The following is a 24,007-nucleotide window of genomic DNA, read 5'->3' as shown; positions in this document are numbered from 1 at the left end:
GACACAAAGAAGAATGACATGAAGACTTTCAAACATCGTTCCGGTGAGAAATATGACTGATGAATATTCTATATTCATTTGAATAATCTAACTCCTGTCGTGCGTATTGAAGAGATTCATTTCTTCTATGAATGTTAAATCAAAAGAGATTTCATCACTGTGATAAATTGGTCACTATAAAGGATACATTTATGCCTCGTCTTGACGCAGTAGCTATCATGCCTTTTCCTTTAGCCACACGAGTACAGAGTTACCATAGACACACACAAGACGCAGAATAATCAGCTGTGTATTATACCATGCGAGGTCACGTTACGCAAGTGGACAATATTGCTTTACTAATTACGACAAGGAGGGTTGTACACTCGTCCCATGACCTGTTGTTAGCTGCACACACAGTAGTGCCAGGTCGTCTGACTTCCTCATGTTGTGCAGCGGATCGTCATCTTGTCCAGAACCTCATCATCATCATCATTATCATCATCATCATTATCATCATCATTATCATCATCATCATCATCATCATCATCATTATCATCATCATCATTATCATCATCATCATCATCATCATCATCATCATCATCATCATCATCATCATCATCATCATCATCATCATCTGCAGCAGCAGCAGCCAGCGGGATCCCAAGTGTGGATGTTTATACCATCATGACAACACCACACTCTGAGGGATGTATGTTTAGGTTGTCACATCTCGCCAGTCTACTGTAGACTGACATCGTCCACAGACTGAGGAACGTAAGACTAGACTGTCATGCGTCACCAGTCTACCGTGAACTACCCACACAGCAGCCTGAGGTTTGGCATCAGAAGAAAGAGCGACTGTCTTCAGAATATGAGATTTCAGTCCCAACCTCCAGGGGAACCAGTGTTAACATCTTGACCTTCATGAATCATCCTGCAACGTTCTCTTGTTCCTCAGATGTGAGGTGAGGTGAGGCGAGGTGAGGGTTGGTGGTGGACCTGGTGGTAGGGGTAGGTGAGGTGAGGTGAGGTGAGGGTTGGTGGTGGTGGACCTGGTGGTAGGTAGGTAGGTGAGGTGAGGTGAGGTGAGGTGAGGGTTGGTGGTGGACCTGGTTGTAGGTAGGTAGGTGGGTGGGTGGGTGGGACGTGGAATATCATAACCCCGAGGCATCTTAACCATTAACTATGATTGTGATGTACAGAAGGAGGAGGAGGAGGAGGAGGAAGGCAACATTAGTCTTATAAGAGTCAAGGATCTGGAAAACACAGCTTCGCCCAACATTAATCATGTGACCTCGTTGAACGTAATCTCGGTCAAATTACTCTTCTTGTTTGCCTCATCAGGTCGGGGCTAATGACCTCGTTCCTCCTCCTGGGTGTAAAAACTCCGGCTCACATCACCGTCTCCAGCATATCCTAGTGTTCCAAGATTTTACGTTGACTAATGATTTATTTCTCTTCTCATATGATGAGTTCAGGTTAACAGGACACTTTCTCAGAAATTGATCTTGGGGTTATACTTGCAGAAAGTACATATGTACTTCGTTTACATTAGTTGCAGGTAAACCACAAGGAAATGGAAGCTGCGAAGTGTCGAACGCTTTCGTGCCGAAAAAGAAAATCATAATATAATATATCATCCGCCAGCAGGTGAGGCAGGCTAATGAATTACGAAACAGATGAAATGATTAAGGCAAAGGTCATCTTCGATGACCTCTCCTCTTACAGGTTACAAACTCAGGTTAAGCTATATGTTCTTGGACACATATCTATATTCCCTTTTTTTTTTTTGCACTTATAAAGTTGTGTGATTTATTTTGTTTCATAAAGTTATGTAATTTATTTGGATTCCTGTTAATATCTGCACTATGTTTGGTAAGACACGATGGACAGTTCACTGGGTTTTCCTCCTGAATCATCTGTATGCCTTTCTACTTTCACCACACTAACCTGTGAGGTTCTGATATCTTCCACTATCTCGCATGGAACCTAGAAAGGACCCAGTGGTCTGTTGCTATGTATGTATAGATAACTAGACAGATAGATAGATACAGATAGATTTATGGACAGGGAGACTGATAGCTAATTAGACAGATGTGCATATATATATATATATATATATATATATATATATATATATATATATATATATATATATATATATAGAGAGAGAGAGAGAGAGAGAGAGAGAGAGAGAGAGAGAGAGAGAGAGAGTTAGCTTATGATGGTTCGCAATGCAGCTTTATCTACTGAAACAGTTTTAGTGTTGTTATAAACAACATTAACATAAATATGAATTCAATTTTTTCCGGTACATACAAAAAGAATTTTTTTGATATATAAATGTTTTGACTCTCTGGAATGTATTTACATTTTGGGCAACACCTGATGATACACTGAACGTGTTCTGCCTAGGTAAATGATGTCACATTGTGTATATCGTGTTTTCTGAATGGAACTGTTGAAATAACTGTCCACGAGCGTGACAGAAGCGGCGATGATACACCGCTGTGGATCAGTCAACATTACTAACGAACTTGTGGGTACACGAGACGTGTGTTTGTATGAATAATGTCAAGCGGTGTGTCTTAGTGTGAGGTTGGGCTCGCTTGGGTTCGAAATCTGGTCACGTTAATCGGCCCACACCCAGGCTAAGTCTTCGTACTCCCGTCAGGGCTGGTCGATAGAGGATTGCCCATTTGTTGTAGGATGGAGTGTGTGTGCATATATATATATATATATATATATATATATATATATATATATATATATATATATATATATATATATATATATAGACGCACATAACGAGTAAAGATATGGTGCATATACTAGGTTAAGAGACGGAGCAACACAGGTATAGCACTGACTCTCCCCGTAACGTACACATAGCAGTCACACACACACACACACACACACACACACACACACACACACACACACACACACATCCGTTTGTGAAAGAACGTGTGAAAGCCAGAGTCGCTGACACAGTCATTATCGGATCATAATTGCACACACAAAGGACTGGAGAAGAAGAAATCGTCGTCTTTCTTGTTGGTGGGGAAAATGATCATTCCAGTCCCGGGTATGTGGCTAACGAGGAGGCACCAGAAGAAAGCAGACGCGATAACACACCAGACGGAGGTACGAGATGAGACACCACAGCATATTGAACCTCCGCGGGAACGCATACCGAATACCACTTGGTCTTGTAAGGTCGACGTAATGACGGAGACACGCAGCCTGCCTAGCATGAAGGTCATAGACTGGAAGAGTCGACGAGTGGGTTTGCTTCGCACTCTATTCTACTTGACTAGATCGGTGAAGCCAGACCTGCTCAGGATGTGAAAAGCAGTGCTCGATACAAGGACGCTTCTGAATGACTGCTCTGAGGGGGAGAACATTCGACGACTCAGGGTGAGTCCCTTTCGCAAGGACAGATTTGGTTGGCTCTTTGTGTAATAATGTGAGACTTCCCATGTTAGATCACACGTCACGTTGATCCCAGACATGTTACATGGGCTGGGTAGCGGATCCAACGAGCATCCGAAGGGTATGGGAAAGCCCAAAGGAGTTTTAGGTAAGAAAAAAAAAAAAGATATGTAGATGTTGTGCTGTAGAGGCGTTGACCCTGACGAGGTTACGCTCGGATCACTGACGGAATCATGTCTCAACAAAGGTAGTGTTGATGAGAGGAGAAGCCCGCACCTGGAACATGAGAGGAGATTTGAAGGAAGTGGAGGAATGCAGAGGTGATTCATTAGCGTGTGGACAAGAGAGGATGGAGGAGATGTGAAAGAAGTGGAGGAATGAAAGGTGATTCATTAGCGTGTGAAGAAGAGAGGATGGAGGAGATTTGAAGGAAGTGGAGGAATGCAGAGGTGATTCATCAGCGTGTGAGTGAAGTGGGATATTTCCTGAAGAGATGTGATCATTCGTAGAAAGGAGGTAGAGGGTAGGAGACGGATGACCCCTTATGGGAAAAAAGCTACCATAAAGAACACTGGAAATGAGACAATAGAGTAAGGGAGTAATGCCAGAATATCGGCCTCTGGAGGTCAGGCCCGAGTGCCACACCTCCATCAGAAGATCTCGAGGCATCAAGAGCCACAACGCAGGATACTTCGAAGTGTCTCAGCGGTGATGACCAGCCATTTAGTAGGACAGGAAGTGACGTCATCGGTGGATCTCTCGCTCGCGTTGCGAAAGCCATACTGATGGTTTGAGGGAAGACCATGGGAATCAAGTTGTTTAAGGAATTAGGAAATGACGAGAAATGCAAAGACCATGAGATTGCTAGAAACCAAAGCAATAAGATGATAGTTGTAGAGTTTTGAATCGTCTATTGTCTTTAGATCAGGCTTTTCCAGTGCATATGTCCAAGATTAAAGAAAAATTTTGCTTTTTATACAATTGCGAAACATGTCAGCAAACACATGTGGTAAAGCACTGAGGCACACTTGTACAAACGCAAGGAGATTGTCCTGTCCGTTTAGATTCCTTGTGTGCAGAAAGGGTAACATTGATATAGGCAGTATGGAGAAAGATCATAGAGGACAACATCAGAATAGTAAGAAGGGAATTTAGCGTGAGGAAATGTTGGACTGATTCAAGATGAAGTCATGTTAGAGAGAGGAACGGAGAAGTGTCTCCTTAAAGACAGAGAGCTTATGGTAATACCGTCCCGAGGGGAAAGCGAAAGCAAGGCACAGCGTCTGAGATTTTTAAGAACACACTTTTGGCCAAGCACGAGAATGACTTATCGGTGAGAGAGTCAGAGAGGTTGTCACACGGAAACCGAAAGAAACACGACGCTCCGGGTCCTTTGCCTGATTGGCCTCGGAACAAGAGCTGTTGAACCATGGGATTGGATGAAGAGACGCTCGCAGCGGAGGAGGAGGAATGGATACTTGCCTCCCTCCACTCCCGCTACAATAACCTCGTCTGTACGTTGAATACAGACGGGAGCATCGCCTGGGGAGAAACACGTCGTTGTTATCTTCTCAAGGCGTTATGAGAGGAGGAAAGGCGGTGAGTAATAAGACGTCATAGAGCCGGTTGAGGGTGAAATTACGTAGCTATAGACCCAAGGACAAGAAGCGTCTCTCTCTGGTGTTGTGGGAAGGGGTAGTCATATTCTGGTACACGAGTACAGCGGCTGATGAATTGTTTTGTGTGGCAAGGGAAGGGGAATGTATGTGAGGGCTTACACACACCCCCCACCCTACACACACACACACACACACACACACACACACACACACACACACACACTCACACGCTATCTTAATAGGGATGATTTCAGCCACTGTTTGTAATATAAGTTGAAGACGTGTATGGAGAGGGCCTCGGCCACAGAGCCACTGGACGCGTCGGCAAGAGAGGTCGATAATTGTAGTGGAAGAGCTGAAACAGAGAAAGTGAGTAAAGGAACAGTACAGAGAGGATGGTTGTACATCAGACGGGTGGGTGTTGCAATGAAGACAGTTCCCCAACCCTAAAAGAGAAAGGTTGACGTAGATTATAGTCGTGGAAAGAGCTTAACAATAATGTTCTAAGACGCGTGGGATCCTGAGAGAATGTTATAATCAAGGTGGCGTTCGACAGATGGCAGAAGATTCGTAAAAATACCCACCAAATGTTTGTGAAAAATTAGAAGTATCGTTAAGTCTAGAGAAACGGGAAGAGTTTTGGGATGGGGGAATTCTAATCAACCTAAAGAAAAAGAACTTGTAAGGGTGAGTTCACACCAGTCTATGACTGCCACCTGGCAGGAAGCGGGCCAGATGAACTCATTCACGTGAGGGCCAATCACCTCAGGTACATGGAGAGGTACATGGAGAGGATGTCTGTGAAGGTATTCACACGTGTTAGCCTCATGATAGAACATGCTGCCCTTGTTTGCCCTCCCCTTACTTCACTGAGCATAGAGAGATGCTTGGTGAGCGTCCCACGACTTCTTCCCTCGCATAATGTTTGCGCTTCATCGACAGGGTAACGAGACAGGTGTGTGTTCACTACATGGTAAGGGAATTCGATGAGGTGCAGCCCTTTGGGAGTGGAAAGAGCCATTAGAGGTATGAGACACAGGAAGAAAAATGCGATGGGAAGATGAGAGAGAACACCTCTGTAATGCTGACAGAAGTGGTTATAAGATACGCTAAATGACAATACAATGACGATCGAAAGAAAAATACTGTGATAGAAATGAGAGGCAAAAAGACTGAGTCCCATGAGAGTGTAAAAAAAAAAGAAACTCCTCCCCGCCTTCCCCTCTTACCCCCCTCCTCCTCCTCATCCCCTCTCATGCTCCCCTTCTCTCCCCCACCCCATTTTCACCCACCACCCCCACCGACAAATACTTAATTACAAACTCTCACTTGACGCCCACGACGAATTCTTTTCAACCTCAGAGGTGCCCCCCAGGCATCCCCGAGACATCATCATCAGGTCTCCGGGGAAACAAATGCCAAGAGGAATACAGCTTTAGTTGCGTGAAGCCACTCCGAGATACAACACATTTCTGTCTGCAAGAAGAAACCTGGAAGGCGTCGCAAGTTATAATGCAACTTCATTTCCAAGAAACCAACACGAGTTGCAAAATATATCTAGTTACGAGAAACGGCTACAGATCACAGCTGCACCTCTGGCCACATGAATTCACAAGTTCCCTTTGAAAAATGTGGTACAAAATAAAGGTTCTTGTTGTAATGAGCTAAGCTACACTTCAGCTTTAGTTGTGAACGAAACACTACGAGCTACAGTTATACCGCTTGTTGTTTTCATGCGCTACCTCGCTAACACGGGAGATAGCGACAAAGTATAATATATAATGATAATAGTTTATATATATATATATATATATATATATATATATATATATATATATATATATATATATATATATATATATATATGTAGCTGATAACAGGAATGAAAAGGAAATACGATGATTCACGAGTGCCATCTCACGTAACATCTTCAGGGAAGACGAGGGAAGATGTGATACACAGAAGTGAACTCAAGACTTACCGCGTTTTACTTTTCCTCTCGGTTATCGGCAAATACTTGACCGCGCGCATCACCGTGATATATATATATATATATATATATATATATATATATATATATATATATATATATATATATATATATATATATATATAGGGGATAGGGGAGAAAGAATACTTCCCACGTATTCCCTGCGTGTCGTAGAAGGCGACTAAAAGGGGAGGGAGTGGGGGGCTGGAAATCCTCCCCTCTCACTTTTTTTTTTTTTTTTTTTTTTTTTTTTTTTTTCCAAAAGAGGGAACAGAGAAGTGGCCCAGGTGAGGATATTCCCTCAAGGGCCCAGTCCTCTGTTCTCAATGCTACCTCGCTAATGCGGGAAATGGCGAATAGTATGAAAGAAAGAAAGAAATATATATATATATATATATATATATATGAGGGAGAGAACGTGTCCCTGTGGGCACTCCACTTGTTACGTCCAACCATTCTGAGGTTTGAGCAATAATCAACTCCCTCTGTTTATAGGTAATCAGACATAAACCCAAGCACTGGAGTACAACCACATCAGTCTCATACAACTTAACCTTTGATAGTAACCCTAGATGCAACACTTTATCCCTCTTTTTATTTATGAATCCAAATAGATGCCACTGATAGCTTTGCTGCCTCATTCATATTGATTAATTCATAGAAGAGAGTCGAGCAGATTTGCCAGACATGAGCGATTTCGTGTGGAAACCAAAGTGAGAATCGTATATTAAGTGGTAGTTCTCTGAATGGTTTACAGTTTTGTCCTGAATCATGATTTATCTTAAAGTTTTTCAACTACAGTCGTTAACCTAATTGGTAAATAATTTTCCTGCAGTGACATATGACCTTACATTCTTTTTGATAGCGTAACACACAAACTTCCATTCCCCTGGAACTTTCCCCCTTACCGAAGGACTTAATGAAAAGAATGTTTAAGGTATTGACTGTCCCATTCATCGCCTCTTTCATCGTCAATGGACTGGCAATCATGTTCGCATCATTTCATTTACAGCTGATAGCATATCTTCAACTTGTTTGTCAATATGTTGCATAACGATTCTCTCTCTCTAAGCAACGGAAATGGATTCGGGACGTGAGTTGTGTCTTTGATCGTAAATCCAGAGGCAAAGAAAAAGAAATCACTGCATGATCTTTGTCATGGTTTCTATGTCTTGAACCAAGTCACCGTTTTCCATAATTACTAGAGCATTTGACTTAGTATAGACTCGCTTGCTTCTAACACAACTGTTAAACTCGATAAAGTTTCTTTCTCTATTTTCAGCAGTGTACGCTTCTTGCTAACGTTTAATTTCCATATTTTAGCTTCGTTCTGGAGAAAGACTTCCTACGACGCATTGTGCTGCGTGTCTTATTTTCTTACGTCCCTTATGTCCGATTTCATTTTCTTTTTTTTTTTTTTTTACAAAAATGCCGGCCATGTTATCCACCGTTCAGGTACTTTACATTATAGGATTAAGATGAGCTTAACACAGACCATACACCACCAGCATTATTTTCCCTAACACTATCAGAGATGCAAAATTATTTTTTTTTTTTTTTTTTTCCAAAAGAAGGAACAGAGAATTGGGCCAGGTGAGGGTATTCCCTCAAAGGCCCAGTCCTCTGTTCTTAACGCTACCTCGCTAATGCGGGAAATGGCGAATAGTTTGAAAGAAAGAAGAAAAAAAAAAAAAAAAATATATATATATATATATATATATATATATATATATATATATATATATATATATATATATATATATATATACTGTGACGTATTATATCAATTCTGTACCAAGCTGGAGCGGTGTCATGCAATAAAGTTGTGATCCCGGAAGGTTCGTTCGTGTGTTTGTGTCGTGCACAGCTGACGACGACCACGACGCCTCGGGAATACGAGGTGCGACGGTGTCAATAGAAAAAGATTTCGACTCTAATGACGAGGTTTGGCCGGGCGACCTGAACCCCACGCTAAGATCCAGCAGGAGAGAAGGTTGTCCAGGATGTCTTAATATTTGTGAGTGACGCACTTATGCTGCTGGGAGCCGACATGTTCACTAAAAAAATTTCCACATTATCATTGTTAATCACCAGCATCATGGTGGAGTATTACCACATGGTGGAGTATTACCACATGGTGGAGCATTACCACATGGTGGAGTATTACCACATGGTGGAGTATTACCACATGGTGGAGTATTACCACATGGTGGAGTATTACCACATGGTGGAGTATTACCACACGGTGAAGCATTACCACATGGTGGAGTATTACCACATGGTGAAGCATTACCACATGGTGAAGCATATTACCACATTATCATGTCTGTGTCGTGTGCATCATTGTTTCAGTAGTAACAGCACAATATTTCTCAAGGTCTCATTATACCGATTAGGTTTAGAATGAAATTATTGATATTTAAAAGGAAATAGTTTTTCTGAGTGATTGTGGGCCATGTTGTCATTGCCTTCGTTATGAAAGGATCAACAATCTATCTTCAATATAAACATGCGTAGACCAGCTAAAGGATGGTTGTTGACGTTTATGAATTGGACTCGGGAGTTTTAAGATATTTCTTCGGTGTTATTGTGATATGTCGTAGGTGATACCAGCCTAGAAATGGAGAGGTTTGATTCTCTCTCTCTCTCTCTCTCTCTCTCTCTCTCTCTCTCTCTCTCTCTCTCTCTCTCTCTCTCTCTCTCTCTCTCTCTCTCTCTCTCCACCTAAATCACGCTCGTGTTGACATGCAACGCCGTTACCACGCTGGGGAGATGGCGTCCTCCTAATCTTCTTCAGATCTTCTTCTTGACACAATCCAGGCCCAGTCTTCGGGCGTTATCCAGCAGCCAGCCAGCTAGCCAGGCAGCTCCCACACCCAGCCCTCATGTTCGCCGTTGTGTGTGTGTGTGTGTGTGTGTGTGTGTGTGTGTGTGTGTGTGTGTGTGTGTGTGCTGTGTCTCTGCTGGGTTGTCGCTGCGCTCACGATCTGTGGAGAGACTCGTCCCACCAGTCCTCACTTTCTGTCTCCAGACGCCCTTCTGGCACTCCAGGTTCCTGTCACCAGAACGATGTTAACACCTTATGAATGCTCTCTCTCTCTCTCTCTCTCTCTCTCTCTCTCTCTCTCTCTCTCTCTCTCTCTCTCTCTCCCCCACGTACACTGTACAAACATCTCCCGTCGTCTCATCTCTAGCCAACTGCTGGACAAACCTTTCCTGTACACAGGGTCACTGTGAGTGTGTTCGGCCCCTCGTGTGCGTATCTATCCCCCGGCCTACATGTTAGCAGGTTAGAAATATCTGAGGATTAATGTCACTGTGATTGTTGTCAACGTGAAGTGAATGATGTCTGTGACTTCTGGATGACCAGAGAGATTTCTTATTGTCTTCATCCTAAGGGTTTTATCAATAAGATAAGAGAAGATGGGCGGACGAACTGTCTTAAGATAGATTTTGGGAGTGACTGAGTGTCTTTTCCACTTTAAGACACGGTGCGAGAGAGAGAGAGAGAGAGAGAGAGAGAGAGAGAGAGAGAGAGAGAGAGAGAGAGAGAGAGAGAGAGAGAGAGAGAGATGAAGACAGAAGTGAATATTTTTGAGACATTCTTTAAAGTGCAGGATGTGTTATGTTGGTTGATTCCAAACACGACTTCTTACTCATTGATATTGACCTTAGAATGGGGACGTGGGCAGAGAGTGTACACGCAATGCTGGTGAAGCTGAGGTCTATTGCTAATTTTAATAGTTAAGTGTAATGGTTAGTGATGGAGATGCAGAAGCATCGATGGACATGAGTGTAGAGTAACGTAAGTGTGAATGTGTGAAGGCTGAGGTCGGAATAATGATGGGAAAGTAATCACAGAGAGATCTGTCAAACTCTTGCCTGCAATGCCTTGATTGACAGAAGAGAAGGAAATCTAAACTTCAAGAAATATAAGGGCTTATGGAAGATACATGAAGAGAAGAGCCTTTAAAACATTGAAAGCATCCAGGGCAATTCAGGGAAAATATATACATTGACTCCAAGGAATGGGAGACTTAGTTCTTGTTGAGGAAAGGTATGACATATGCGATAGATTGGTTACGATGGTACCCCATCCGTTTGTCTTGTGCTGGTTGACGTATATATTGTTCCTAGATGATGGGGTAGTTATACGATAGTTTCCATGACTTTAGTCTACCGTAGGATAAACAGATATAAGAGGTGACCCACCTGAAGTGTAGCCTGGATGTCAACAAGTTTCCAAGAAGTGAAGAGAGTAACACTGTACATTGAGGGCCTTGAAGAAAAAGAATGGCGAAGAACTTGGGCCAAACGCTGGGGAACATTTTCTGAAAATCTGGCAGAAACATGACGTTCAGAGCTGGAGGGTTTCCCGGAACCGAGGTGTCAGCGAGACGACAAACATTACAGACATAAAACCTGAGGTCTGGGATCTGGGGAAGATTGGAGGGGTTGAACCGAAGATAAAGGTGACTGCCTGGATAATGGTCGAGTATTTTGGAAGTGTTGTGGGGGGTTGGTAAGGAGACCTTCCTCTTCCAGAGACGCTGCAGAAGAGCGATCAGGGTGTGTGGGGTGTGGCATGGTAGCGGGGAGTGTGAATGGGGAGGTGTTTATGGTATGGTTATGTGGGTAAGGCGTTGAAAACAGCAGTTGAGTGCTGTGTGACTGTGTTAGGCCAGCAGGGTGTTCGCTGGCTGCTGATGCGCTGGTCCAGGAACCATTCCGAATGTGCTGGGGGCACTTCCTCCAGACCGTACCCTGCGGTAGCATGGCAGGGACGATATGCTGGCTGTGTATCGTTTTCTGCGGTACCCTGCCTCATCCTAGGAGCCACGACCGGCACGCTGGCATTGTACCGTACCTTACGGTACCCTGACTAGGAGGTTACATTGACTGTACTGTACCCTGCGGTACCCTGACGGAGAGGATACGGTGAATGTATACTGTACCCCAAGATACCTGCAGCTTGCATTGTACCGGGATGAGCAGCTAGATAAAACCAGTGGGACGAAGATTAGTTAGGCTGAAATGGTAGTCACTTATGATACAGCGGTACAGGGACCGTACCGTGAGAAGCTACAGGAGTATTTTGCAACAGTATAGGAACTGTACCGTGATGAGGTACAGGGTTATCCTGCTGCGGTACAATGACTGTATCGTGATAAGCTAAAGGATTGATTTACGGTGGTACGTTGACTGTAATGGGCAATGGTACGACAGTGTATGTTCTGAGGTCACAGTTTGCAGGAAAGTGTTTTCGCTGGACATTTTGCTTCCCGAGGCCCTTAAGGCCAGTCTGGTAGCAGATCTAACAGTACCGGAGTATAACCTTCACATAATAGGATGTATTGTTTTTCTTTCTTTTCTCCCATGTCTCGTCTTTCTTTTTTACTTCATCATGTTCCTCCTCTTTTTCTCATCTTCGTTTTCATCATCATAATCATCATCGTATTATTATCATTATTATCATTATTATCATTATTATTATTATTATTATTATTATTATTATTATTATTATTATTATTATTATTAATGAGATTATTATTGTTATTATTACTATTTATTATTATTATTATTATTATTATTATTATTATTATTCTAATTCATCTTCTTCATATACTTCTTCTCCGTATATTTGAAGGCAATTCTTATGCATTTTTGTTTTTAAATCACTCCAGTTATGTTAATGAATTTAAGGAAGATAGTTCCAATGATTTTATAAATTTTTCTTGATATCACGTCAGCTGACCTGTTCGACGACTGTCGTGTGTTAATCTCCGGAGATTCGTTTTGGATATTCTTTCTTGTCTGTTGACGTGGAACCCGGAACGATAGGGTAAGCATTTTTCATCAGGTCTACGATTTATTGATAGGGGGGAACGAGGTTCCCCCACGTCAGGAGAGGCAACACAAAGTCTCTCTTCTCGCTTCTCTTGGACAGACATGTGATTGTATTCAACCATTCTCACCACAAGCTCCTCTCTCTCTCTCTCCTCTTTCCAGGAGTGTGCCTGTGAGCTCGCTCCTGTCCTTTTCTTCTTTTTCGTTTTTATCTTTAAAAAAAAAAAACCCAGACTTTTCTTCCCCACCGGGAGCAAGCTTTTGTGTAGCTCCTCCCTCAGAAAGATCTTTAGCCAGCTCTAACCTCACTAACTATCGTGGCCTCATTGCCCCTCCCTTCTCCAAGTCTCAAGACTCGTGAAACTCTCTTCAACTCTCACTTTCTTTGATACTTATTTTTTCCCATTTTCTTCCATCTGACCACCAGTACCGATTTCGCAGTGCTAAGCCTTCCAATGCTCTCTCTCATGTGAGTCACACCTTTGGTCCTCCTCTTTCAGAGATTTTGGTAAAAAGTTTGACGTTGGCCCGTGTGCTTCTCCAAGGCATCTGACAGGGCGTGGCATAAGTCTGTGCCTTATGAAGTCCCTTCCATCTCTCTCTCTCTCTCTCTCTCTCTCTCTCTCTCTCTCTCTCTCTCTCTCTCTCTCTCTCTCTCTCTCTCTCATAGCCATTCTATGCCTTTTCTCCTAATTTCTACGACACCGCAGAGGTCATTCATCTGTACTGGTGGTGTACTTCACTTTTCCACCTATCTGGTCTGGCGATGGCGGGAGTTTCACATCTCCTCTCAGTTTTCGCACCAATCACCGGAGATCTAAGTACATCATCATCTCTGATCCTTCTACCTTGTATAACTCTTCACTTACCTTCATTTTTCTTCTCTCTCCCATCCTCACTCATCATTGCTCTCAGTAGTACCTGAGCACGCTGACGACTTCTGATTCTCCGTTTATCACCAAATGACTTATCTCGTATTTGCCTTCACTTTCAAGATCTTCCTCCTCTGCACGTCATCGGAGTGACCTGCCATTCTACCCAGTTGCTCCTCTGATCCAGTTCACAGAACAGGGTCGTCTGCACCCAGTGGTTGGTGGCTTCCACTCTGTACACCACTGTCACCATACCTCTCCCTCACTGCCAGTTATCCCCCAGCCTGGAAGACGTTAGAACGTGCCATTGCTGTACAAGACGCGACTCACTCCCACACCTGTTTTACACCACCGTCTCATACCACCAGTTACTCCAGCATAAACCTCTACGTCTTTTGTGAAATATACCAACAGCATTTTAAGTCCTTAATCTACACTAGAGACAATGGGAACCCTTCAAATCCTTTGTTGTGATCTTTGTAATGTGTCTTTCCTAAATTCATTGAAGTTAGATACGCTTTCCTGTCGTCTGTGGACCTTCCACTAGCTATTCTCGCCTGTGTGTTTTTCCTCTTGTAGATCCTTGGTCAAGAAGATTTAAGATTTTCCGGAGTTCAGAGTAGATACACTATTTATAGATGACGTATTCTGGGGGCCAGAAGCAGTGCAGGCTGGGTAAAAATACGTAGAAGGTAATGAAATCGAAAAGACGATATGTTTTTCTTTTTTTAATTTCGGTTATTAGCGGGTGTTTTGGTTGGGTTAACGGAGTGTTACAGTTAAGAGGGACGCAAGAAAACGTTTCAATACAACAACAACAACAACAACAACAACACTTTATTGGACAGGATACACGAGGTAACGGGGAGGGGGGGGGGGGCAGTGAGCGACTGGAGATGCAGGATTATGATGTTAAGGTGAAGAGCGAGGGACGCTGGGAAGGACTGCTAGCAACGAAGGAAACACCACAGTGGCCTCGCTGAGCCAGCGGGCATTGTAGGAGACGTCAAGGCGCCAGTGAGTGAGCTTGTGTGTCTAAAGGCCAAGTTGCAGCTTGACTGCCTTCCCTCCGTGATACCCGGGTATATAAGAGGCGTCGAGGTCAGGTCTGGGTGTGAGTTGCGAGGGGAGGGAAGGGAGGTATTCCCAAAGGGAATTAGAGACGTCGAAGCCGAATGTCGCAAGCTTCTGACCTCTCCCTCCCCTCTTCATGCTGGTGGACCTCTTCTACTTAGAGTGGCAGCTCTTGATCTGCGAATCGCCGACCTCGAGTATGGGAGTCAGGGATTGGTATGGCATGTGCAGCCTTAGGTTGGGCTGCCAGACACATTTCTCCGTGGATTGTTAGGTCAGGTGAGGAGGTCTTACCCTGCCACCCACTCAGGGAGTCGTCAGTAAGGTGACGCTCTGTGGGGCGAGAGTGGGTCGCCACAGGTCATTCTTCTTCTTCTTCCCTTCCTCCGTATGCTCTTTGCCTAACAGTCATCTGGTCTTGCCTTTCAACCATCGTGTGCTTCCACTCCGCAGCCTTGGTCTAAATCTCAAGTCCTTCTGCCCATATTTCCTCAGCTCTCCTGTATTATTACTCAAGCTGTTCTGTCCTGTATCCTTCTTCTCGGTCCTTAGCTTCTCCGTCCTGACATCATCACCTTCAAGCTATTTCCTCATATCTGCCAGCCATCTAGTCCCTCATCTCGGCTGGTTCCTCCTTTGCCTCATTATCATCCTGTTCATCATGTCTTATCTCTCAGTCGTCCTACGTCCTGCCCGCTGAACCTGGTCCTCAGCACATGATGATGATGGTGATACGACATGCCGAAGAAAGACGATACTCATATCCCAGTGGTTTGAGGCTGAGCATAACCTGTTACGATTGACTGCGCCAACGTTAGAAGTGTTTCTGAAGATCAGATTCACGGGAAAAAAAGTCGAATGTTTGTGATGCATTACGTAAAACCGATCTTCCTTAGCGGTTATACTGTTATAGATATATGACTAGGTATATCTGAGGGATATATTCGGTAATACCTTAACAACCGCATCTCACATGAGTGCTGGAAATGTCACCTTGAGGCCGATGACAAGCTTTTACAGTGAGCATATCGCTGAACCACCGGACGAAAGAGAGAGAGAGAGAGAGAGAGAGAGAGAGAGAGAGAGAGAGAGAGAGAGAGAGAGAGAGAGAGAGAGAGGATCACGCTCTGACACCCCCCCCCCCCCCCCCGGCACTGGGGACAACCAGGGTCCACTGCTTGTCTTCATCAAGCCACTCTCGTGTAGTCTAATGAAACCTCCTCCTAATGAGTCGTGAGGATCAAATGAGGGAAATGTTCCACCAGGAGAGAGAGAGAGAGAGAGAGAGAGAGAGAGAGAGAGAGAGAGAGAGAGAGAGAGAGAGAGAGAGAGAGAGAGAGAATCGTTCATGGTCTTGTGAGGGGTAGCAATTACCCCCTCACAGTGCTTGTGTCCTGTCATATGTACGTGGTAGCCCAGACGACGATGAACCGTGGCTGAGCTGTGATCAGTGTGTGAGTACTGAACTGTGATCAGTGTGTGAGTACTGAGCTGTGATCAGTGTGTGGGTACTGAGCTGTGATCAGTGTGTGAGTACTGAACTGTGATCAGTGTGTGAGTAGTGAGCTATGCAGCCTGTGAGTATTGCCCTGTGTAGTATGTAAGTATTCATCTACTGCTAGTGGTGGGAAAGTGACTAGAGGGAGAGGGGCGGGATGGGAGATGGGAAAGGATAGAGGGAAAGTAATTGGGTGAAGAGCAAAGAAAAAAATAAATGGGTATAGGGAAAGCGGGAGGGAGGGAGAGGAGAGATAGGGAGGAGAGAGAGATAAAAGGATTGAGTGAGAGTGATCATAGGGGGAGAGGATGTGGAGGAAGGGAGAAAGAGAGAGAGAGAGAGGGGAGGAGGGGTGAGTGGCAGACTGGAGTTGGGGAGCCAGGAGGGGAGAGTGAGTGAGGAGGATTAGGGAGAGTCAGGAAGAAAGGCAGAAGACAGGAGGATGGGGTGAGAGGGAGGTGGGAGAGGCGGGAGGAGAGAGTGAGAGAGCAGTGGGGTAGGTGAGAGAGATCGGGGTAGCAAACAGGTCGGGACATCGAACGCATCCAGGAACGAATATTCTTCGTAAGACTTCCTCGAGGATCTGTCTCTCCCGCCCTGGTTATCTGTCTCTCCAGCCCTGGTTATCTGTCTCTCCAGCCCTGGTTATCTCTCTCTCCAGCCCTAGTTATCTGTCTCTCCAGCCCTGGTTATCTGTCTCTCCAGCCCTGGTTATCTGTCTCTCCAGCCCTGGTTATCTGTCTCTCCAGCCCTGGTTATCTGTCTCTCCAGCCCTGGTTATCTATCTCTCCAGTCCTGGTCATCTCTCTCTCCAGCCCGGGTCATCTGTCTTTCCCGCCCTGGTTATCTGTCTTTCCCGCCCTGGTTATCTGTCTTTCCCGCCCTAGTTATCTGTCTCTCCAGCCCTGGTTATCTGTCTCTCCAGCCCTGGTTATCTGTCTCGCCAGCCCTAGTTATCTGTCTCTCCAGCCTTAGTTATCTGTCTCTCTAGCCCTGGTTATGTCTCTCCAGCCCTAGTTATCTGTCTCTCCAGCCCTAGTTATCTGTCTCTCCAGCCTTAGTTATCTGTCTCTCCAGCCCTGGTTATGTCTCTCCAGTCCTGGTTATCTGTCTCTCCAGCCCTGGTTATGTCTCTCCAGTCCTAGTTATCTGTCTCTCCAGCCCTAGTTATCTGTCTCTCCAGCCCTAGTTATCTGTCTCTCCAGCCCTGGTTATCTGTCTCTCCAGTCCTGGTTATCTGTCTCTCCAGCCCTGGTTATCTATCTCTCCAGTCCTGGTCATCTCTCTCTCCAGCCCGGGTCATCTCTCTCTCCAGCCCGGGTTATCTGTCTTTCCCGCCCTGGTTATCTGTCTTTCCCGCCCTGGTTATCTGTCTTTCCCGCCCTGGTTATCTGTCTCTCCCGCCCTGGTTATCTGTCTCTCCCGCCCTGGTTATGTCTTTCCCGCCCTGGTTATCTGTCTCTCATCCGAGGTCGCTTACGTATCATACATACTCGCCTCTCCTTCAGCCATCTTGCCTCATGTCTCAGCACATCCAGACTTTCCTCACTGTACGTTGCCTCAAGCATGACCACACTTCCCTCACAAGTTCAGCATCATCTGCAAACTCGTTCCAGTATGACTCGAAGGTCCCTCTGGTGAGAGACGTTAACATGGGTCAGAAGTGACACAGCGGGCCCCAAAGAGCGAGTCTTGTGAAACACCATTTGATGTGTTTAGCCCACTTTATACAAGGTGCTTCTGACATGTTTCCTTTGTTCTTTTCCACTTGGAAAATAAAGTAATATAATTCAGCGTATGTATTAGTGCGTGTGGTAATAATCATGTGAGGTTATATACATTAATCTATGATCACTCTTTCTGATCTCTGTTTACGTGTTACATGGAGAGAGTTTTACTATCGTGTTGTCCTGTCTCTTGTTTATACACACACACACACACACACACACACACACACACACACACACACACACACACACAAACGTTCACAAACACTTCAGCGTAAGTCAGGTACATCCATTTATCGACCAGGTCCGAGGAGAGGATGAACGCCTAGGTTGGGTGTTGGCTGACTGCCGCGTCCAGAATTCGAACCCAAATGGGCCCGTCGGTGCGCGAACCCTTGCTACCTCACGTGTATATGGTACGTGTGTGTGTGTGTGTGTGTGTGTGTGTGTGTGTGTGTGTGTGTGTGTGAGTATAAGAATGTATGTCCCAGATCATCTCATGTTTCTGGGAAATATGAAAATCATATCACCACTATCTTCACCTCATCATCCATATACCTTACCATATACATATAATATACATATGATATCAGACCTGTTCAAAAATCAGTTGTCACTCGAACAAAGCACATAATTAGCATGTTCGTTCAGGTGTATAATGAGAACGTAAGAATCATAGTGGCCTCGCTGTAATTTCATTATCATTCGTCTCTCCTGTCGGTCACGGTGGATCTCAGTATTTATCAGACGGGTCGACACTTCCAACTCGATTTCTCAACCTCCCATCCTTCGAGGAGGGTACGACGGGTTCATTGCGGGCGGATGTGTGTTTTTTTTTTTTTTTTCTCCCCTCCACGTCAACATCTGCTGCAGAGGGAGGTGGTCACCTCGACGTCTTGGCTTGTGCTGCAGAGGGAGGTGGTCACCTCGACGTCTTGGCTTGTGCTGCAGAGGGAGGTGGTCACCTCGATGTCTTGGCTTGTGCTGCAGAGGGAGGTGGTCACCTCGACGTCTTGGCTTGTGCTGCAGAGGGAGGTGGTCACCTCGACGTCTTGGCTTGTGGTGCAGAGGGAGGTGGTCACCTCGACGTCTTGGCTTGTGCTAGCCTCTTTCTCTCGTACCAGATGCCAAAACCCGATTCCATCGACCTCAGCTCGTATCGTTTATGACTCACTTTTATTTTATCAGTTTAGACATGATTTTCCTCCTATTCACTCGTAAAATTATATTTAATTACCTCCCATTTCCATGATTTCTTTTTTTTCTAACTAGATTAGACATTTTCCTCTAAATCACTACGAATATTATATTCAATTACCTCTTATTTCCATGATGCATTCTTTTTTCAACCAGATTAGACATTATTTTTTCTATCAATCACTCAGAATTATATTTGATTACTTCCTATTTCCATGATGCATTTTTTTAAGAAGATTAGACATGATTTTTCTCTTAATCACTCTTGAAATCATACATTATTACTTCCTGTTTCCACAAAAGATTCGTATGTCATAGACGTGAATTTATGGGATAGAAAGAGTTATCGTTTGTTGCAAAAAAGATTTCGTAGTTCCCGACCAGGAGTGAGTGTTGCTGTGTGGTGGACAGTGTAGTCTGTATACGTACTTAGGGAGGGAGTGTACTTACTGAGAGAAAATTGGGACGAGATGATGTAAAAGGCAGGGCTACCGCACAGCGCCCACCGAAGGAAAAATATGAAGGTACGAGGAACGAGTCGCGTGAGTGAGTATTGTGTTTGTGTGTTGAGATGAAGAGATTGGTACGTTCGTGAACTCAAGTCACTGCCAGCAGCGCCACGTGTGGGTTGAGGCAGAACGACAAGACAGCAACAGCTTCCTGGACCAGAAAGAACGAGTTGAGAGATCTTGACCATCAGTGGCGTATGTTGGTTTCAACCGTGCGTCTGTCCGTCCCACACTCACTCACCCTCCCGATACATACCCAGGCGAGGGGAGACTCAGTACCGGTAATATACCTCCGTGGTCGGTGTGGCTGGGGCCTGCCTACAGAGAGAGAGAGAGAGAGAGAGAGAGAGAGAGAGAGAGAGAGAGAGAGAGAGAGAGAGAGAGAGAGCTAGTTCGCGTGTGCTGGGCGAGCACCACGGACCAGTTAAACAGATCAGCCTCGCTACAGATATTGCCATCATCATAAATATGATTTCCCCAACTGTTAATATCTATATCAGAATATTCCATTTAAATATTGACTCTAATATACATATTCATTTTTGGTCTCGCGATATTTGTTGATCTGTTTAATTTAGTCTGAATGGGATAATGATGTAAAAATATATACGTATATATATATATTTATTTATTTTGCGAAACGAACAGGTTGAATGGGACGGCGACGGGATTTGGACGGTAAAGCTGGTAGAGCAATGGACATGATTCATTATCGTTTACGAATTTTTGAATGAATCACAGTTAAACCCTTTTTTTCCCTGTCATATACAATTTTTCTTTCAGTGTCCCGTTTTAGATATGTGTTTAGCTTTTAACACACGGACACACACACACACACACACACACACACACACACACACACACACACACACACACACACAATGTATATTATATATATATATATATATATATATATATATATATATATATATATATATATATATATATATACACATATATATATGTGTTTGTGTGTGTGTGTGCGCAGGATGGTTGAAGAGTACGCGGGATAGAATGAATTGGAACGATGTGGTATACTGGGGTCGACGCGCTGTCAGTGGACTGAACCTGGGCATTTGAAGCGTCCGAGGTATACCATGGAAAGGTTCTGTGGGGCCTGGTTCTGGATAGGGAGCAGTGGTTTCAGTGCATTACATGTGACAGATAGAATATGGAAGTGAGAGGATGTGGCCTTTCTTCGTCTGTTCCTGGCGCTACCTTGCTAAACAGAGAATCGATGATAGATCATAAAGGATATATATATATATATATATATATATATATATATATATATATATATATATATATATATATATAAAATCATTTTTCTCATACTATTCTCCATTTTCCGCATTGGCGGGATAGCGTCAAGAACAGAGAACTGGACCTTAGAGGGAATATCCTCACCTGGCCCCTTCTCTGTTCCTTCTTCTGGAAAAAAACAAAAACGAGGGAAGGATTTTCAGCCCCCGCTCCCTTCCCTTTTAGTCGCCTTCTACGACACACAGGGAATACGTGGGAAGTATTCTTTCTCCCCTATCCCCAGGGATATATATTCATATATATATATATATATATATATATATATATATATATATATATATATATATATATATATATATATATATATATATGTCAGTGTATCCATGATCGACTTACCCACTCTTGTGCATAATCATCCATCCATTAAGACTTTGTTCTTCACATGTCACATGTATCCTTGCCTGCTTAAGTAAACCCGTAACTTTCCTCATTGGAACTGGAGACCAGACGATGTATCGTAGAGGAACGTGTTCCGAGTACAGTATTGCAGTAGCATGATACAGGTTGCCACAGATCACGCCCGCCCGCTGCATGCGCGATATGACCCATGTGGCAGACATATGATAGTCGGATCGAAGATGAATGACCATCCAGTCATGTATACTATCCAGTGCCCTAACTGATAGCATGGCTGTGCAGCAGCATTATACTGCTGAATGATAGCAAAATATCACCACATTCGTATCTGGTGACAATCTATCATCTTTCAATGTATGTCTTGATGAATTTGATGGTTTGCTGCCGGAGCTGCTGTTGGCTCATCACACACACACACACACACACACACACACACACACACACACACACACACACACACACACACACACACACACACACACACACACCTGTAGAAAAGCACTTGCAAGTTTTGCTGTTGCGAGCGATTCGTAAATCACGAATATGATCGTCGACGCCCATACTTTCTGTCATACCTCCAGAACGTCGGCTCGACCTTACCCAGAAGGGAAACTCGCAAGTATTAAAGAACAACGCGCGTGTAAACATCGTGAGAAATATGAAAGCTTCTCTGTCAATATAACCAGAATGATTAAAGGAATTATCGAAACAGGGTAGGAGAAGACTTTCCCTGAATGGACTAAATGCGGGGAAGTTATTAGAAATCTAACTTTACGGGCTGAGGAGGGGAGTATATTAACTCATGCTGGGGGAAAGGGAACAGAGGAATGGTTATGTCATTTCAATATTAAGCTCCAGGATATTCAATAATGTATTGATATTCCCCTCACTCTCCTCTCTGGTTAGCCAGGGGTGCGACATGTTTGCATGAAGATACAGCCACGCTCCTTGGAGACTTAATTCCAATGTTGCAGCACTGTCTCAGCCCACCACAGTAGGAGAACAAACATACACGTTTTGAGGTAACCTTGCAGATGACTTTAGGGAAACCCCGAATGACCCTATTTGATTGTGACCTGACCTGAGGATGTAGGAACGTGACCAGAGGGGACGGTGTGCCGAGTGCTTGCTGGCAACTTTACCAAAATCGTTAACATTGTTATAGATTATTCCATCAAATAGAGAATTCTCCCCTCCCTATGGAGCTTATGAGACTATATTAAGCAATATTTTGTTCACTGCTAATGATTATATGCAAATAATTTATGAATCAATTGTCATTAGCTCCATTCCAAATGTTGACATATCAGAGGCACATTTCTCTTTCAACAGAATAGTTTGTAATCAGCTTCATCAGATGGTCATTTTGCGTCGAGCCGTATGCGACTGTGGTCGCTCAGGACTTCCCAATTCACATCAGAGGCTATTATTTCGTCTGTTTCCTTGCGCTACCTCGCTGACGCGGGAGACAGCGACTAAGTATTATGATAATAATGATGATGATAATAATATATATATATATATATATATATATATATATATATATATATATATATATATATATATATATATATATATATATATATATATATATATATATGTATGTATGTATGTATAACTTTCATACTTCACTGTTTTCCGCGCTAGGGAGGTAGCGCCAAGAAGAGACAAAGGGTAAGCTTCATTTTCTCACTCTAGCTGTAATGTGTAAAGTACCGCAAACAGAGCGTCTTGTCCACAGTCAGGCCACACTCATCCTTCCGTGGTTTCTCACTGCTGCCTCTTATGCCCTGGTGCAATCTGTTCACATCACCCACTGTATACCATATCACTCCAGTTCACTCTATTCCGTGCACCTTTTCGCCCACCTGCATCTTCAGGCCCTGAGCATTTAACATCTTTCTCACTCATCCATCCATCTCCAGTTCGGTCTCTTCCTTAGCTCATGCTTGGTATCTATACAACAACGAGAGGGACTATTCTGACTTCAAACATACCCTGATAGTGACCTCACTTGAAACACATTGCTCCCAGAAGCCTTCGTCCCCTCACCCACCATATGACTCGCTTCCATATCTATGGATCCATTTATATCTAAAACGCCCCACTTCCTCCAAGTTTTCCGCATTCAGACTTGCATCCCACTAACCTTGTCTCTCTGCACCACTAAAACTAATATTGTTACCTTGCTTTTGTTCATGTTTTCTCTCAATTTTCTCCTTGGACACACTTATAAACTTGGACATAAACTTGTGAAGTTCCTCGCTCGAATCTGCCACCAGTACTGTTTCATCAGCAAACAATAACATACTCATTTACCCTGGCCCGCCTCATCTCCCTGCAGACTGCAAATCTGCCCATCTTTCCAAGATTCAATTATTTGCTTCCACCGCCACCCCTTTCTCATACAAATTGAATAGCCATGGTAACATCACACACCCCTGCCGCAGACCAACCTCCACCTTGAACCACTCATCCTCCTTTCTACCGACTCGCACGCATGCCTTACTCTCTGAGTAAAATCTCGTCCCACACCTTGTATTCACATCACCTTCCACAAAGCATCTCTATCTACCT

Source organism: Panulirus ornatus, chromosome 1 (assembly GCF_036320965.1).
Source record: "Panulirus ornatus isolate Po-2019 chromosome 1, ASM3632096v1, whole genome shotgun sequence".
Lineage (NCBI taxonomy): Eukaryota > Metazoa > Arthropoda > Malacostraca > Decapoda > Palinuridae > Panulirus > Panulirus ornatus.
Note: the sequence above shows the minus strand (reverse complement) of the source record.